Raw genomic sequence first — 19176 nt, forward strand, 5'->3', positions numbered from 1 at the left:
CTGATCCGGACCGGGAGAGTTGTTGCTGCCGTCATCGGTGCCCGGCAACAGGTGGCATTAAACTTTTGGCCAAAACTAATTGGATTACGTTCCCTTTCTTTGTTTGCTGGTCGAGAGCTGACCGTGTGGTGCGGACAGAAAGGCCACCAACCTGTTCAGCAGCAGCTAAGCTGAGCCGACGATGTTTTGAACGAAGTAACTGCTCGCGGGATACTTTTCGGTTTCGCTTAAATGCCGCGCCGCGCTAGAAGTTTGATAGTGGATCGGAACCGATTCCAAATTACGGTTGAATTTTCGCTGGGGGATTAAGTTCTGAGGCAAAGGAACATCTTGCACTGATGAGATGAACTGCACCGAATCGATCCGAGTATGATTCGCATGCCATGATCCAACAGGTGGTCATTTTGTGCGTTTGTTAATAACCGAAGCGCTTGTCTTATTGTGCAGTTTTTCGCAAAGTTTCCTTCTAATCGCGTTTGAAGTTCTTCCGATCGAGAAGGATAATACGTTTTATGCTTTTTCAGGTTGAAGCTGACTTGATAAGCACGACGAATATTTTTACTTCAATTTGTATGTGGTAGATTTTAATCACAGGAATGCTTTAATTATTTTTTTGTCGGCTGTTGAGTATAAATTTGTTGTTTTAAGCACGACCAAACTGTTTTCTTTGCTTAATCCGGATGTTGAAGATCTTAACAGTAGACAATTTGTTGTTTACAGGACAAGAATATTAGGCCATATTTGTTAACTGTTGTAGAAACACGTTTAGACGAAGTAGGAAATTTAAAAACAAGATTGTTGTTAATATGAAATCAAGAAGGTCAAAATAGATGTTTTATGAGACCGAAAAATTTCAACTTTTTTTGGTTTGTTTCCTCAACAAATGAGTTGAATGGAAATAATGTGACTTTCAGTTACTTTGGAGCTAATTAGCACTGCGCTTGGTTATTGGGTTAAAAAATCTGACATTACAAAAATTGATCTCTTATCTTCGGAGGAAAGAAAAAAATTCATAACCTTTTTATGGAATTTTTTATGTCGCAAGCAGAGCGAGGGGTGCGGCATAATTTTCAAACCACATTTGTATCAGCCCAATTGTGGTTTGACATTTCAACCAGAACCACGATTCACCCCAAAGAGGATTAGCGAATTAATAACACTGATACTTCAGTCACAATTCCAGGCGATGTCGTTAAACTTATTCACATTTATTTTGTTTCTATCATAAAAAAACGAACCTGACAGACAGAACTCATAGTTGTGTGTGGTGGGGTTGCAGTGTCCATTTCCATCATTGTTACGATTTTTCGCCCCTTCCACCGACCATAATTTAGGCCGCTTCTGCCGGTGTGGCTGCTGCGGTGTGGCGTGTGTTGCGGTTTTTGAGGTTTCGGAACAAACCGGCTTCTGGATTAGTTTTGCATCTCCTGGCGGTCCGATGATGGTCTTCGCCGTTGTTCTCAAAAGCAAAAGTTTCTAATGCTTAGTGTCAGTTTGCCAGCTTGTCAGAACCGTCAGATCTCGGACGAGGGTGATGATTGGGGTGGTATTCGGACGGATCGAGTTAATTTATTTAAAGCATCGGAACCACTCCGAATAGGTAATTTGCATTGAATCGGATGACGGGGCCGTGGTTGGTGACGACTCTGTGGAAGTGAAATGAGCGAATCGTGGAATCGTTTGACCCAGACGGCACATTCCAACCTTTGGCATTGCCGCTCGGAGCGATCAACGCCCTCCAGATCGGCTCAAGATTGCAGCCACATGCTGGCAGAAATCGTTGTTTTTTTTGTGTAGTGTCGAGATGAGGATGAGCTTTGTTCCAGCCTCGCAGTCATCGAGGCAGAACAAATTAATAACCTCTTTATTATCGAGACGAGTCGATCATCTGTTCTGGATCAACGGACGGACAAAACATGGAACACTCCTTGCCGTCTTGGTCGCATTGGTGTTCGTAACTAACCGCTCGCTCGTAAACAGCCAAAGACAGAATCACGGTCAAATCTGATGGCGAGAGATCAACGTCGCTGTCTCTTGTTAGCGTGAACGGATCCCGCATCCCGCTCGTCGCCATCGTCGTCAGTCAGTGCCGCAACGGTTAGAGCAACAATTCCGATAGAAGCGAAGCGATTCGCACGCGGCTTGTCGGAGTTATGATCGCAAACAAAAACAATGAGAGGAAACATTCCTGCCGGTCTGCGGCTGGGACGTGAACGGTTTATCCATAGATGACGGGAATAGAGATAGTGCTGACTTGGCGAGAGGGATGTCAGTCTTTTTAGTGTTTTGAAAGAGGCCAAGAGGCTAAAACTTTTAAAATTCTTGGAAATTCAACGACATGAAATGTTGCGTACAAGAAATCTGACTCTGTCAGGATTCTCCTAAGATGCAAACAACAATTACCTAAAAACCGATGAACCAATCAAAACTGCAGGAACAACTGGGAGAAGCTTCTGAGAGAAGCGTTCTCAACTTCTGGAAGAAACTTTCTTTGCTTCTGAATGGAGCTTTCCCGGCTTCTGGGAAACGCTTTCACAGCTTTTGGAAGAAACTTCGACAACTTCTGGAACAAGCTTTGACAGCTTCTGAGAAAATCATTTGCAGCTTTTGGAAGAAGCTTTCACAGCTTTTTAAAGAAGCTTTCACAGCTTCTTGAAGAAGCTTTCACAGCTTTTGGAAGAAGCCTTCACAGCTTTTGGACGAAGCTTTCACAGCTTCTGTAAGAAGCTTTCACAGCTTCTGGAAGAAGCTTTCACGGCTTCTGGAAGAAGCTTTCACAGCTTCTGGAAGAAGCTTTCACAGCTTCTGGAAGAAGCTTTCACAGCTTCTGGAAGAAGCTTTCACAGCTTCTGGAAGAAGCTTTCACAGCTTCTGGAAGAAGCTTTCACAGCTTCTGGAAGAAGCTTTCACAGCTTCTGGAAGAAGCTTTCATAGCTTCTGGAAAAAGCTTTCACAGCTTCTGGAAGAAGCTTTGACAGCTTCTGGAAGAAGCTTTTACAGCTTCTGGAAGAAGCTTTCACAGCTTCTGGAAGAAGCTTTCACAGCTTCTGGAAGAAGCTTTTACAGCTTCTGGAAGAAGATTTCACAGCTTCTGGAAGAAGATTTCACAGCTTCTGGAAGAAGCTTTCACAGCTTCTGGAAGAAGCTTTCACAGCTTCTGGAAGTAGCTTTCACAGCTTCTGGAAGAAGCTTTCACAGCTTCTGGAAGTAGCTTTCACAGCTTCTGGAAGTAGCTTTCACAGCTTCTGGAAGAAGCTTTTACAGCTTCTGGTAGAAGCTTTTACAGCTTCTGGTAGAAGCTTTTACAGCTTCTGGAAGAAGCTTTTACAGCTTCTGGAAGAAGCTTTTACAGCTTTTAGAAGAAGCTTTTAAAGCTTTTGGAAAAAGCTTTTACAGCTTCTGGACGAAGCTTTTACAGCTTTTGAAAGAAGCTTTCACAGCTTCTAGAAGAAGCTTTCACAGCTTCTAGAAGAAGCTTTCACAGCTTCTAGAAGAAGCTTTCACAGCTTCTAGAAGAAGCTTTCACAGCTTCTAGAAGAAGCTTTCACAGCTTCTAGAAGAAGCTTTCACAGCTTCTAGAAGAAGCTTTCACAGCTTCTAGAAGAAGCTTTCACAGCTTCTAGAAGAAGCTTTCACAGCTTCTAGAAGAAGCTTTCACAGCTTCTAGAAGAAGCTTCACAGCTTCTAGAAGGCACAGCTCTAGAAGCTTCACAGCTTCTGGAAGAAGTTTCACAGCTTCTGGAAGAAGCACAGCTTCTGAAGTTTCACAGCTTCTGGAAGAAGCTTTCACAGCTCTGGAAGAAGCTTCTGAAGAAGCTTTCACAGCTCTGGAAGAAGCTTTCACAGCTCTGGAAGAAGCTTTCACAGCTTCTGAAGAAGCTTCACAGCTTCTGGAAGAAGCTTTCACAGCTTCTGGAAGAAGCTTTTGCAGCTTCTGGAATAAGCTTCCACAGCTTCTGGAAGAAGCTTCACAGCTTCCTGAAGAAGCTTCACAGCTTCTGGAAGAAGCTTTCACAGCTCTGGAAGAAGCTTCACAGCTTCTGGAAGAAGCTTCACAGCTTCTGGAAGAAGTTTCACAGCTCTGGAAGAAGCCACAGCTCTGGAAGAAGGCACAGCTTCTGGAAGAAGCTTTCACAGCTTCTGGAAGAAGTTTCACAGCTTCTGGAAGAAGCTTCACAGCTTCTGGAAGAAGCTTTCACAGCTTCTGGAAGCTTCACAGCTTCTGGAAGAAGTTTCACAGCTTCTGGAAGAAGTTTCACAGCTCTGGAAGAAGCTTCACAGCTTCTGGAAGAAGCCACAGCTCTGGAAGAAGCTTCACAGCTTCTGGAAGAAACTCACAGCTTCTGGAAGAAGCTTTCACAGCTTCTGGAAGAAGCTTCACAGCTTCTGGAAGAAGCTTTCACAGCTCTGGAAGAAGCTTCACAGCTTCTGGAAGAAGTTTCACAGCTTCTGGAAGAAGCTTCAGCTTCTGGAAGCTTTCACAGCTTCTGGAAGAAGTTTCACAGCTTTCTGGAAGAAGCTTTCACAGCTTCTGGAAGAAGCTTTCACAGCTCTGGAAGAAGCTTCACAGCTTCTGGAAGAAGCAGCTTCTGGAAGAAGCACAGTTTGCAGCTTCTGGAAGAAGCTTCACAGCTTCTGGAAGAAGCTTTCACAGCTTCTGGAAGAAGCACAGCTTCTGGAACAAGTTTTGACAGCTTCTGGAACAAGCTTGACAGCTTCTGGAACAAGTTTCTGACAGCTTCTGGAACAAGCTTTGACAGCTTCTGGAAGAAGCTTGACAGCTTCTGGAAGAAGCTTTTGACAGCTTCTGAAGAAGCTTTGACAGCTTCTGGAAGAAGTTTGACAGCTTCTGGAAGAAGTTTTGACAGCTCTGGAAGAAGCTTTGACAGCTTCTGGAAGAAGCTTGACAGCTTCTGGAAGCTTTTGACAGCTTCTGGAAGAAGCTTTGACAGCTTCTGGAAGAAGCTTTGACAGCTTCTGGAAGAAGCTTTGACAGCTTCTGGAAGAAGCTTTGACAGCTTCTGGAAGAAGCTTTGACAGCTTCTAGAAGAAGCTTTGACAGCTTCTGGAAGAAGCTTTGACAGCTTCTGGAAGAAGCTTTGACAGCTTCTGGAAGAAGCTTTGACAGCTTCTGGAAGAAGCTTTGACAGCTTCTGGAAGAAGCTTTGACAGCTTCTGGAAGAAGCTTTGACAGCTTCTGGAAGAAGCTTTGACAGCTTCTGGAAGAAGCTTTGACAGCTTCTGGAAGAAGCTTTGACAGCTTCTGGAAGAAGCTTTCACAGCTTCTGGACGAAGCTTTCACAGCTTCTGGAAGAAGCTTTCCTAGTTTCCGGAAAAAAATCACAGTTTCAGAGCTTCTGAATAAAACTTTCCCAGCTTCAGGGAGAAGCTGCCACAGCTTCTGGGAGAAGTTTTCACCGCTTCTGGGAAAACAGAAGCTTCCCACAGCTTCTGAGAGAAACTTATACAGCTCCTAGAAGAAAAATTTGGAGCTTCTGTGAGAAGCTTTCACAAATTTTGGGAGATGTTCCCACCGTTTCTGGAAGAAACCTTTACAGCAGCAGACAAAAGAATTCGCAACTTTTGGGAGTCAGTTTTCACAGATCTTGTGAGAAGCCTTTACAGCTTCTGAAAAAAGCTTTCAACGCTGTAGAGAGAAGTTTTCACGGCTTCTAGGAGAGGTTTTCATAACTTCTGGGTAAAGCTTTTACAGCTTAGAAGAGAAGCTATCACAGTTTCAAGGAGAAGCTCTTGCAGGTTCTGTGAGTGGTTTTTCAAAGCGTTAGGTGGGAAATTTTGGTAAGAGGTGTATTTGAGCAAGTTTTTTGAATTTATGGAAGCTTTGATAAAAAAATCCACGATTTTGAGTAAAGCTACACCAAATAGAAAATTATCTGGGACAGATTTAAGCCACATTAGGCTTTTTGGAAAATCTTTTCACACATTTAAGGTACAAATATTTATATTAAATATTTAAATGCTTTTAAGAAAATTTTGCCACTCATAAAGTAGCTTCAAAAGGTATCCCAAAACTATCCCAATATCAATTAAAAATAATCGAAGGTGGAAGTGTGTCATAGGAGATATTTTTCTGAAGCCTCTGTGAACAATTTACCAACGTTCACGAAAGCGCCGGAAACATAACTTCCATCACAAATTCCTAATTGATTCAAACATTTCGCTGAACACCCCCAGCGCCGGCAGCAAATTCCTCCGTCATGCAGCCGGCGAGCGAAGACGATGACGATGGTGATGATGACCACGGCACGACAACTTAGTCGTCAGTCGCCAACGAGCTGCTCGTTTGATGCCATTAGCCGAGAGCGTTAGAATAGAAAGTTTACACGCCCGACCTGGCTCAAACGCGCAGCATTGCAAAATCATGCGGCAGAGGGCGGGCGTCCGCTCGCCGGGATTCTTCCCATCAGCTATGGAACGGATGCTTGAACCGCTCGCTGGGGCAACAATGGCGCAAGAAAGAAAAAAAAGTATAAAATGTGCATACTTGCAGGCCGGCACACTCTCCACGGTCGTCGACGGTAAACTGGTCTTCCCGAGATTGGTGTGAGCGTCATCGTCGTTGCTGCAGAAAGTATTCTATAATAAAATTCCTGGCCTCTCGGGCTAGGCAGTTAAAGGCCCCGGTTATTGTGCTGCATCCCAAGTATGGCAAGGAAGGAACACAACCGGTTCCACCTTCCCAGGCATTGGGCCTGCTGCAAGCAAACAAGCTGGAGGACTTGCTCCGTTCGGTCGCGTTGCGAAGAGAGATATTTTTATATAAATTTAATCGCATAAATAATGGTTCGCGTACCACTCAGGGCTGGTGAACGTCGTCATTAGGAGCCGGCCTGGCCCTGAAGTCGCAGAAAGGTGTTCCAACCCGTCGCCGTATACGTCGTCGTTCTGAGCCTGCGGACGATCGTACGAGCGAACGTACTTAGACTTTCCGAGGTGTTGATGAAAATGAGAGTTCACTCCCACGGGCTGATCCGTTCTTTCGGTGGGGCTGATTTGCTTATCGACATTTCAATCTCCAAAATGACAAGTGAACGTAAGCACGTCGGACTTAGACTCTTGCACGCACATACTCACATGGCCGCATGCAATCTGTGGGAGACTGGCACTAAAAGTCAGTTAGCGTGAGTCTTTTCCACTGAAGGATAAGTTCGATTGGTTTTATTAAAATGGATATCTTGTGCAACTCTTTGTCTCAGAACACGAATCCCCACAAGAGCAGGTTTTCTCTATCCGGAAGTAGCCCATAATCCACACAACATCAAATGGATTTAACTGCACGCGACAGTTCATTGACACAAAAGTCGCATCTTTACAGCGTTGTTCCACTGCACGAAACGACTATTTTACGACCAACTCAACTTTATGGACCCAATCCAATATTTGCGCCGGGCAGCGGGCGCGTTGGCATCCGCTGAGCGCTGGGCAGTTTCACTTGAGTTCGATTCATCAAAACAAAACCTCCTTTCTCCTTCACGGCCACGACAATGCGACGACTTTGATCGCCCATCTTCATCTTAATCTTCGTCGCCGTCTTCCTAATCATCGTGGCAAAGTCGTGCCTAGGCCTCTAAACGATTAAACCGAAGCCATTGGAAACGGTCCTCCACCACTAGGGCGGCGAGGTGCGTCCTAACCCCTCATTCTTCCTAATCTCAATCACGCGTCACGCCTCACCAATTTCGCTCTACAAATCTCACGTGGATCAATCGCGCGCTGTTGACGACGACGACGGTCGTTGGTGGCCCCATAGTTCAGGCAGAGAAGGAAGTAAAGGAGACATCCATAAAAATTTCCTCGTTTCGTGTGCAGCGGCCAGCCTCAGCAGCAGGCAAAATCGATTTCAACAAAAGGTACACGACAACGATCTAACAACTACTCGTAAAGTTTTATCGCTTTGACAGTGACCTTAAAATTTTACGCATCAGCTGGACACGGTGCGATGACTTGAGCGTTTTGACTATTTTCCGATTGTTATGGGCATCGAATGGTTTCTCCGAAGTTGAACTGAAGACGGATTTTCTATGCACACAAAACTCTCGCATCTGGGAATTGATTTACAGAGCAATTGAATCACTGTATTAATGGGGCTTCGGAAGTCGAAAGTTTGACATTCGCAATTTAATCCTGATTTATACAATTGGGGACATTCTTTTTGTTATTTAGTCTAATTTAATATTCACTGACTATGATGCTCATTGATATTCTTTGAAAGCAAATTCGTTGTGCCAAATTATGAAGTGTTGCTTTTTAAAAAATAGGTCCACCGGAAAGAAACGCAGATTAAATCCGCCACCGCGTGACCCAATTCACCGAAAATAGAATGCAATCAATTCTTCAACCACAACTGATTCTCATAAACGACGATTCACTTAGCATACAGATGATCCCATTAGAGACCGAAACAGACAAATCTGGACTAATACCACGAATCAAAACAGAAAAAGGGTAGCTTACGGCTCGGACTATTTCTACTTTTTATCGTTTGTTGGTTACATTTTCAGAAATTTGAACTGGAGATCTTTGAAAAGATTTCTAATGCTTGTATCATAATGGTAATAATGCTGTTAGGAGACGTTCGTCCCACGCCTTCCCCAGTCCATCCCCCAGTGGCGGCTGTTCGGGTGTGATGATCACAACCATTTAGACCGCTTTTTATCAGATCTTGTTCGATCAGCGACCAAAACCAATCAAATGGACTAATCTCTCTCTTTCTCTGTCTCCCCTGGCAATAAGTGGCCCTCGGTCGGAATTCAGTAGCGTTTTGATAAATTATTATTAAAATAGATAGGTTATCTTTTGACAGTTTTCCAGTTCTCCCAAACGAGACTCACGAATTCGTGCCTTTTGAGTGCGATCGAACTCCATTCCGAAGAAGTTGTTTGTTGCGTTGGATGCGATAGTGCGCGGATGCCTGCCGGCCTGGCCACTTCGACGGAATTCAGATGAATTAGGCCCCCATTTTTCTGCGGTTACAATCTCTCCAGTTGATACAATGTTCTCGGAAGATATCCCGTAGGGGTTTGCGAGGGGATGGATCGGAAAGGGCGCGGTATCGATGGCAGCGACAAGCGAAACGACACACTCCCGATCGACCGGAGATCGAAAAAACACCTCCTTCGACTTGCTGTCGTTGTTGGCTGTTGGTGGACTGCGAGTTGGAATGGGATTTTCTCTTTTCTGCTCCCCTTCCCCCAAGGCGGCGGGATTGAGAATGCACCGGGAGAGGCGGTGCAGGTGGTGCATATACACTTTCTTACGAAGTCTCACACGGTCCCGTTAGGTGGGCAGCTGTTGTGGTGGCATCCAATCGGCCGGGCGGCGTCGCAGTCGCTGGGATCGGAATCAGGGAATCGATAACTGGGCCCGTCGATGACGACGACGCACAGTGGTATCTTCCTGTTGAGAAATGTGTTGGAATAAAAAAAATAAAAAGAAAAAAGACTACAAATGAAAATTAGATGAATCCAATGCCGTTGTACAGCATCGAGGAAAAAGGGATTGTAATAATAAAAAATAATTCATTCGAATTTCTAACATAAATTCATTCTTATTTCCAACGGAAATTCATTCCAATTTCAAACGGAAATTCATTCGAATTTCAAACGGAAATTCATTTGAATTTCCAACGGAAATTCATTCAAATTTCCAACGGAAATTCATTCGAATTTCCAACGGAAATTCATTCGAATTTCCAACGGAAATTCATTCGAAATTTCCAACGGAAATTCATTCGAAATTTTCAACGGAAATTCATTCGAATTTTCAACGGAAATTTATTCAATTTCCAACGGAAATTCATTCAAATTTCCAGCGGAAATTCATTCGAATTTTCAACGGAAATTCATTTGGAACTCCCAACGGAAATTTATTTAAAATTTCCATCGGAAATTCATTTCAATTTCCAACGGAAATTCATTCCAATTTCCAACGGAAATTCATTCCAATATTCCAACGGAAATTTATTTAAATTTTCCAACGGAAATTCATTCGGATTTCCAACAGTAATGCATTCGAATTTCCAACGGTAATTCATTCGAATTTCCAACGGAAATTCATTCGAATTTCCAAAGGAAATTCATTCGAATTTCCAAAGGAAATTCATTCGAATTTACAACGGAAATTCATTCCCATTTCCAATGGAAATTCATTCGAATTTCCAACGGAAATTCATTTGAATTTCCAATGGAAATTCATTCGAAATTCCAACGGAAATTTTGGATGTCTAATGGAAATTCGTCCGGATTTCCAATGGATATTCATCCGATATTCCAACGCAAATTTTACAAAATGCCCCACAGAAAGGCATCCGATCTTCACCCATAATTCATATTGAGCTCCAACGGAAATTCATCTTAATTTCCAACGGAAATTCATTCGAATTTCTAACGGAAATTCATTCAAGTTTCCAACGGAAGTTCATTCGAATCTCCAACGGAAATTCATTCCAATTTGCATCGGAAATTCATTCGAATTTCCAACGGAAATCCATTCGAATTTCAGACGGAAATACATTCGAATTTCCAACGGAAATTCATTCGAATTTCCAACGGAAATTCATCCGAATTTCCAACGGAAATTCATTCGAATTTCCAACGGAAATTCATTTGAATTTCCAACGGAAATTCATTTGAATTTCCAACGGAAATTCATTTGAATTTCCAACGGAAATTCATTCGAATTTCCAACGGAAATTCGTTCGAATTTCCAACGGAAATTCATTCAAATTTCCAAAGCAAATTCATTCGAATTTCCAACGTAAATTCATTCGAATTTCCAACGGAAATTCATTCGGTTTTCCAACGGAAATTCATTCGAATTTCCAACGGAAATTCATTCGAATTTCCAACGGAAATTCATTCGAATTTCCAACGGAAATTCATTCGAATTTCCAACGGAAATTCATTCAAATTTCCAACGGAATTTCATTCGAATTTCCAACGGAAATTCATTCGAATTTCCAACGGAAATTCATTCGAATTTCCAACGGAAATTTATTTGAATTTCCAACGGAAATTCATTCGAATTTCCAACGGAAATTCATTCGAATTTCCAACGGAAATTCATTCGAATTTCCAACGGAAATTCATTCGAATATCCAACGTAGATTCATTCGAATTTCCAACGGAAATTCATTCAAATTTTTCAACAGAAATTCATTCAAATTTTCCAACAGAAATTCATTCGAATTTCCAACGGAAATTCATTCGAATTTTCAACGGAAATTCATTCGAACTTGCAACGAAAATTCATTCGAATTTCCAACGGAAATTCATTTGAATTTCCAACGAAAATTCATTCAAATTTCCATCGGAAATTCATTCGAATTTCCAACGGAAAGCCATTCTAATTTCCAACGGAAATTCATTCTAATTTCCAACGGAAATTCATTCAAATTTCCAACGCAAATTCATTCGATTTTCCAACGGAAATTCATTCGGATTTCCAACGGAAATTCATTCGAATTTTCCAACGGAAATTCGTTCAAAATTTTCTTTCGAATTTCAATTCATTCGAATTTCCAACGGAAATTCATTCGAATTTCCAACGGAAATTCATTCGAATTTCCAACGGAAATTCATTCGAATTTCCAACGGAAATTCATTCAAATTTCCAACGGAAATTCATTCGAATTTCCAACGGAAATTCATTCGAATTTCCAACGGAAATTCATTCGAATTTCCAACGGAAATTCATTCGAATTTCCAACGGAAATTCATTCGAATTTCCAACGGAAATTCATTCGAATTTCCAACGGAAATTCATTCAAATTTCCAACGGAACTTCATTCGAATTTCCAACGGAAATTCATTCGAATTACCAACAGAAATTCGTTCGAATTACCATCGGAAATTCATTCGAATTTCCATCGGAAATTCATTCGAATTTCCATCGGAAATTCATTCGAATTTCCATCGGAAATTCATTCGAATTTCCATCGGAAATTCATTCGAATTTCCATCGGAAATTCATTCGAATTTCCATCGGAAATTCATTCGAATTTCCATCGGAAATTCATTCGAATTTCCATCGGAAATTCATTCGAATTTCAATCGGAAATTCATTCGAATTTCCATCGGAAATTCATTCGAATTTCCATCGGAAATTCATTCGAATTTCCATCCGAAATTCATTCGAATTTCCAACGGAAATTCATTCGAATTTCCAACGGAAATTCATTCGAATTTCCAATGGAAATTCATTCGAATTTCCAATGGAAATTCATTCGAATTTCCAACGGAAATTCATTCGAACTTCCAACGGAAATTCATTCGAATTTCCAACGGAAATTTATTCGTATTTCCAACGGAAATTCATTCGAATTTCCAACGGAAATTCATTCGAATTTCCAACGGAAATTCATTCGAATTTCCAACGGAAATATATTCAAGTTTACAACGGCAATTCATTCAAATTTCCAACGGAAATTCATTCGAATTTCCAACGGAAATTCATTCGAATTTCCAACGGAAATTCATTCGAATTTCCAACGGAAATTCATTCGAATTTCCAACGGAAATTCATTCGAATTTCCAACGGAAATTTATTCGAATTTCCAACGGAAATTCATTCGAATTTCCAACGGAAATTCATTTTTATTTCCAACGGAAATTCATTTTTATTTCCAACGGAAATTCATTCTAGTTTCCAACGGAAATTCATTCGGATTTCCAACGGAAATTCATTCAAATTTCCAACTGGAATTTCCAACAGAAATTCATCCGAATCTCCAACGGAAATTTATCCAAATTGCTAACGGTAATTCATCCGATTTTCCGCTGGATGTTCATTCGAATTTCCACTGAATGTACATCCTATTTTTTTGCTGGGAGTTCATTCTTCTCGAAATTCATTTACTATCTATCGAATTCCGCAATGATTCAATCCATTTTTCCGACATCCGAATTTCATCCGGAAGTTCACCGGAAATTCATTCTAATTTCCTATCGAAATTCTTCGACTTTCAATTCATTCAATAATTCGAATTCCCGCATTGAATTCATCCGAATTTTCAAGGAAAATCGCTCCGCTGTTTCACTGGAAATTCAATCGTATTATCAACGGATTTATTTTCGAAATTCCTCCAAAATTCAAAAACTTCTTATATAATACCTATGCAACGTTTTAGTAAGCAAAATGGTTGAAATTTTGTTTAAATCTCATGCAAATAATTTATTCCTAGCTTATGGTGAGCTTGAAAAATTAGGTGAGATATTATGTCCAAATGCGGTTTAAATTTTCATTTAATAATGGTGTTTAAACTTTTAATCCTCTTTTATATCACTGTTCGCCATCTGATATGTCCGTCAGTTTATACAATTCTCTTGCAAAGGGAGAGTCGCTCTGGTACAATGTTTTGCGGTTTGCCCGATGATCTGATACCGAATGCACCTAGGCTGGACACCGGGACCAACATTGACCGCGCATATGTGTGCTAAGGTGCCGTTATGGAGCAACTCTTCTAATGCAGGCCACCGCCAATTGAATCAACAAGGCCCATCCCTCGGCTGAGTCACAATTATCAATCAACTCGATTGAAGGGACTCATTGCCGGCACCCCAACGCCCGCGTGGTCTATCAACGTCGTATCGGTGGAATGCAGTTCGTTTGTTGCTATCCCACCCACCTGGCTGGAATGCATAAAGCACGTGCACTGACAGCCCCAGCTCTTGACAATGACCCTCTCGGACGGCGAAGGCGAATTCGTTGACGCAAATTGCAAATCGTGAGTCACACCGAAGCCAATCGATTTCGTTTTCACGTTCAGTTCGGGAACAAAAGTCGCAAAAAAAAAACGGGCTTGCATTGTGCTAACAAGCGCTGGTTCGGTTGTTCGCAGATTTGGCGTGGCTTTCTCGTGGTAATGAAATCATTAGCCCCAGTATGGACAGATGGGCCAAATTGTACGCTAACTTGCGATTCAACCCGCACGGGACAGGAGAAAGGTGTTTTGCTCTCCGGTTGGTTTTGCTTTTCTACCGGCTAAAGATTCCTATCACGATTCACGGCTTAGTTCCGAATTTTAAGTAGCGAGACGCCGCGATTGTGTCGTGGATTAGGGATGACACACGAATATCTGCACAGCGCACAGCCGAACGACGCAGCGAGCTGGAAATCAAATAGCCTGCGCGCGCGTCCGTCTGCGGTAGATGAGTGGATGGGATTAGTGACTTGAAGGGTCGAGGGTAAGTCGAATTCGAAAGATGGTAGCATTCGAAATCGATTTGGAAAGTGAAAGAAGGTACAGAGCAGTGCGCGGATGCCGATAAGGGGAAGGTTGAATTCAAATCGAGGAGATACGCATCAGGGCTAAGTTGGTGCAGACACAGGCGTTGCTTTAATCGATTTGGCATGACATTTATCAAGAAGTGAATCAACTTTGATCGAGAAGTAGCCTGATTTCTATATGCCATTCATTAATTTCCTCGTAATCCGTTTCCTGCCCTTCAAGTTTGGAACAAAGTTTTGGGCAAATGACAAATTTTCTTTGAATAAACGAAGTTGTGTTTTTGAAAAATCATGACATGAATGCCAGAATTCCAAATTCCCTTCCTAATAGCAAACACAACATCCCTTTTTCTATTGATTGCATCGGCAATTCTGCAAGCCAGACATTCGCCTTCACCCTTGCTGACCCTACACCTTTTTACACTGAAGCCCTACGAATTCATCAACCGACTAACTGACCGGCCAGCAGCGTTGGTGATGGCTGCTGCTTGGTCATGAGAAAATGGGGTTGCGGTCGGGTCACGATTGACAGAGGTCATGAAAGCCGTAGGCAAATTGCATTAGCCAACAACGACCGACGAGCAAGTGCTCACTGCTTCTGTTCCGGCACGTGCTCATTACTCTGTCCTCTGCATGGCTTGATCACTTCGCAGTTGAAGGCACATTCCAAACTAATGGAACACTGACCTATTTCCCTTGAGTTAAGCCGTACCTCTCGAGAAATGATTCCAACATTTTTTTCCCTCCATTTAGTATCACTGAATGCAGTTTTCTCGCTTGCCTGCCTCGGACAGATACTGATCTAAATTAATTGATGTTAACCTTTCTAATCGCTCTCTGCCTTGATCACTTTTCCCACAAGAAGGAGAAAAAACATGAGATCTGTAATTGATTACCCCCATCGTCGTCGTCGTCGTCGCCGCCGTCATCTCTCGCCCGAACAAGAGCAAATCGAGATTTCCATTTATATCTCGAAAAGCCGCAAGAAGAAAGTGCAAGATCCAAATCTGCCACAACTTACGGGGTTGCAATTTTCAACTCGTTTCCCCTGCGGCCGACAAAAGCCTACCAAGCCCGCCGCACAAACTAGATTTCCCTTCCGCGCAAAATTTCGTTGATTCAAACAAAACTCGACTCATCCCATCCGATTCGAGCCATCATTATCTATCCGTCTTGCTTGGGTCGTACTGCTGCGTCCATCACCTGCCCCGAAACAAGCGATCTTTATTTTCACAACTTCCCATTTCAATAAAAAATAAAAACGTGCGTCAATCCGAACCATGCGGGTCTTATAGACCCTTGGCGTGCTTAGAAAAACAAACATATGAAGGGGGTTGTCCGAAAGCTGTTCTTCATCAAGTATTTCAGCATTATTTTTTTTAAATAAGGAATGAATTAAGGATTTTCAACTATGATTCATACATGATCTAATTTAATCACAAAAAATTAGTTCAAACAGATTAGCTCAAAAAGCGTTATTTGTAAATCCCCCGATGGCTTTTGCTCGAAGACTTACCCTTAGGCTACGCCACTGCTCGTTACCTGGCCCCGCGAACTCACAATGTCCACAATGCTGCCTCGATCCACCGGTCCACCGACGGTCCGTGCAACAGAAAAGCTCTTTGTTATCGTTGGCGGGCGTGGTGCTGGTGAACGCATTTTCCGGTTTCAATGCCGGACGACCTTGACGGAGAAATTTCGGACTTACGCTGGCATGGCTCTTTCTTTGGCCTCGAGCCCGAGGCCAAACCATCGGCGACATGATCGGCGATGGCGGAGTCGGCGCACGGGGGTTAATGAGGGCAATAAATAAGCTGAGGAATCGCTGCTGCTGCTGCCGCTATGATGTTGGCTAGGAATGAAGAAAGCGAGAAGAAATGCTCTGCAGCTGCGGGCGGCCCACACTGAATGGCCAGCAGCAGCAGCGGATTGTGAGCTCACCACCGGGGAAAGTGAAATCGATGTGTGTGTTTGTGGTTAACTAGTGCTGTATTTTTCATCGACCGGCTGTTTTTTTAGTTGCAACAAAGTCGATGGGGTTTTATTGAGAATTTATGCGCTTTTTGAAATGGGGTTAATCGTTGGGATTGTTTGTTGATTTGGATAAGTTTGAGCAGTCGTTAAGATTGCGTAAAATTATACCCAGGTTAGGAGGGAACTTCTGGAAAGGGCAGACTGAGCATTCCATACAGGGTTTTGCTATCCAATAATTTGTCTCAATAGCTCTCAATTATTGTTTAGTGGAATGCCTTTTAGAATTGTTTTATTGCGAATTATTGCAAAACGATATTACCAAAAAAGTTTCCACATTTGAGATTCTTTTTGAGCTGCTAATATCAATTAGTAGATGTCCAAGTTACAATACATAATACAATACACCAGCGGTTCTCAACCTGGGGTACATGTACCCTTGGAGGTACCTTCGCTGGCCCTAGGGGGTACCTTGAACAAAAATGCGTAATGGCGGTCTATTACAATTGAGGGGGTCAAACGTGACAAAAACTTAATTTTGAGAAAAATGAGTGCAAAGTTTTGAAATATACAAATGATACAAATCGTATGGAACTTCAAAAAATTATTTATTCTCCGTGAATTTTCACATTTTTTACAAATAACGTACAAACTGTATCAACATATTGCCGCAAAGCTCTAAAACCAAAGCATTTTTCGCTATAGTCAACTCAAAATTCACCAGAATGTCACTTACATACCTTGGTGGAGGCTTGGTAGCCTCCTTTCAAGAGGCTTGGTAGCCTCCTTTCAAGAGGCTTGGTAGCCTCCTTTCAAGAGGCTTGGTAGCCTCCTTTCAAGAGGCTTGGTAGCCTCCTTTCAAGAGGCTTGGTAGCCTCCTTTCAAGAGGCTTGGTAGCCTCCTTTCAAGAGGCTTGGAAGCCTCCTTTCAAGAGGCTTGGAAGCCTCCTTTCAAGAGGCTTGGAAGCCTCCTTTCAAGAGGCTTGGTAGCCTCCTTTCAAGAGGCTTGGTAGCCTCCTTTCAAGAGGCTTGGAAGCCTCCTTTCAAGAGGCTTGGAAGCCTCCTTTCAAGAGGCTTGGAAGCCTCCTTTCAAGAGGCTCGGAAGCCTCCTTTCAAGAGGCTCGGTAGCCTTCTTTCAAGAGGCTTGGGAGCCTCCTTTCAAGAGGCTTCAGAGCCTCCTTTCAAGAGGCTTGGAAGCCTCCTTTCAAGAGGCTTGGAAGCCTCCTTTCAAGAGGCTCAGGAAGCCTCCTTTCAAGAGGCTCAGGAAGCCTCCTTTCAAGAGGCTCAGAGCCTCCTTTCAAGAGGCTCAGAAGCCTCCTTTCAAGAGGCTCAGAGCCTCCTTTCAAGAGGCTCAGGAAGCCCTCCTTTCCAAGAGGCTCGGAAGCCTCCTTTCAAGAGGCTCAGAAGCCTCCTTTCAAGAGGCTCAGAGCCTCCTTTCAAGAGGCTCAGAAGCCTCCTTTCAAGAGGCTCAGAGCCTCCTTTCAAGAGGCTCAGGAAGCCTCCTTTCAAGAGGCTCGGAAGCCTCCTTTCAAGAGGCTCGAGCCTCCTTTCAAGAGGCTCGGAAGCCTCCTTTCAAGAGGCTCAGAGCCTCCTTTCAAGAGGCCTGGAAGCCTCCTTTCAAGAGGCTCAGAAGCCTCCTTTCAAGAGGCTCAGAAGCCTCCTTTCAAGAGGCTCAGAAGCCTCCTTTCAAGAGGCTCAGAAGCCTCCTTTCAAGAGGCTCAGAGCCTCCTTTCAAGAGGCTCAGAAGCCTCCTTTCAAGAGGCTCAGAAGCCTCCTTTCAAGAGGCTCAAGCCTCCTTTCAAGAGGCTCAGAGCCTCCTTTCAAGAGGCTCAGAAGCCTCCTTTCAAGAGGCTCAGAGCCTCCTTTCAAGAGGCTCAGAGCCTCCTTCAAGAGGCTCAGAAGCCTCCTTTCAAGAGGCTCAGAAGCCTCCTTTCAAGAGCTCAGGAAGCCTCCTTTCAAGAGGCTCAGAAGCCTCCTTTCAAGAGGCTCGGAAGCCTCCTTTCAAGAGGCTCAGGAAGCCTCCTTTCAAGAGCTCCGGAAGCCTCCTTTCAAGAGGCTCAGAAGCCTCCTTTCAAGAGGCTCAGAAGCCTCCTTTCAAGAGGCTCAAGCCTCCTTTCAAGAGGCTCAGAAGCCTCCTTTCAAGAGGCTCAGAAGCCTCCTTTCAAGAGGCTCAGAAGCCTCCTTTCAAGAGGCTCAGAAGCCTCCTTTCAAGAGGCTCAGAAGCCTCCTTTCAAGAGGCTCAGAAGCCTCCTTTCAAGAGGCTCGGAAGCCTCCTTTCAAGAGGCTCGGAAGCCTCCTTTCAAGAGGCTCGGAAGCCTCCTTTCAAGAGGCTCGGAAGCCTCCTTTCAAGAGGCTCGGAAGCCTCCTTTCAAGAAGCTTCCTTTCAAGAGGTTTGGAAGCCTTTTTTCAAGAGACGTGGAAGCCTTTTTTCAAGAGGATTGGAAGCCTTTTTTCAAGAGGATTGGAAGCCTCCTTCCAAGAGGCCTGCAAACCTCTTTTCGAGAGGCTTGGAAGCCTTGTTTTGAGCCTCTTTTCAAATTGGTCAGAGGGATCTTTCATAAAGTTCTGAAAACTCCTTTCAAGAGGCTTGGAAGCTGGCTGAGCAGGGTTCTATTTTCTCAAGTGATTGTGCTATCCCCTTTATCTAATTTACCAATATAACTGTGACATGTTCCAATAAATACGAAATAATTTAAAGAAAAATTGGTTGGTAATTAATATGTGGCTCAGAAAATCTTTATCTCGTGAAGCAAGATCGGATGTATTCTTCAGTAATATTTAGCTATTTTTATTAAGGCCGTTACAAATATTTAATTTAAATTATGTCCTACTGGTTTCCGAAAGGTCAAGGGGGGGATAATAAAAACTAAATATTAAAATGGAAAAAATCAATAAAACTCCTCGGATTTGTTAAAGAATGTTTTGAAAATCCTCAAAATCATCCAAATTTTTTGTTGCC

General features: G+C 43.0%; 1 protein-coding gene across 5 annotated transcripts in view; it reads left to right on the forward strand.

Moving 5' to 3' along the window:
- LOC134225386 (pro-interleukin-16) overlaps positions 1 to 19176 on the forward strand; it is a 507460-nt gene that overhangs the window by 314396 nt on the left and 173888 nt on the right. The gene's annotated exons all lie outside the window — the stretch shown is intronic.

The sequence above is a fragment of the Armigeres subalbatus genome, chromosome 3 (assembly GCF_024139115.2).
Source record: "Armigeres subalbatus isolate Guangzhou_Male chromosome 3, GZ_Asu_2, whole genome shotgun sequence".
NCBI lineage: Eukaryota > Metazoa > Arthropoda > Insecta > Diptera > Culicidae > Armigeres > Armigeres subalbatus.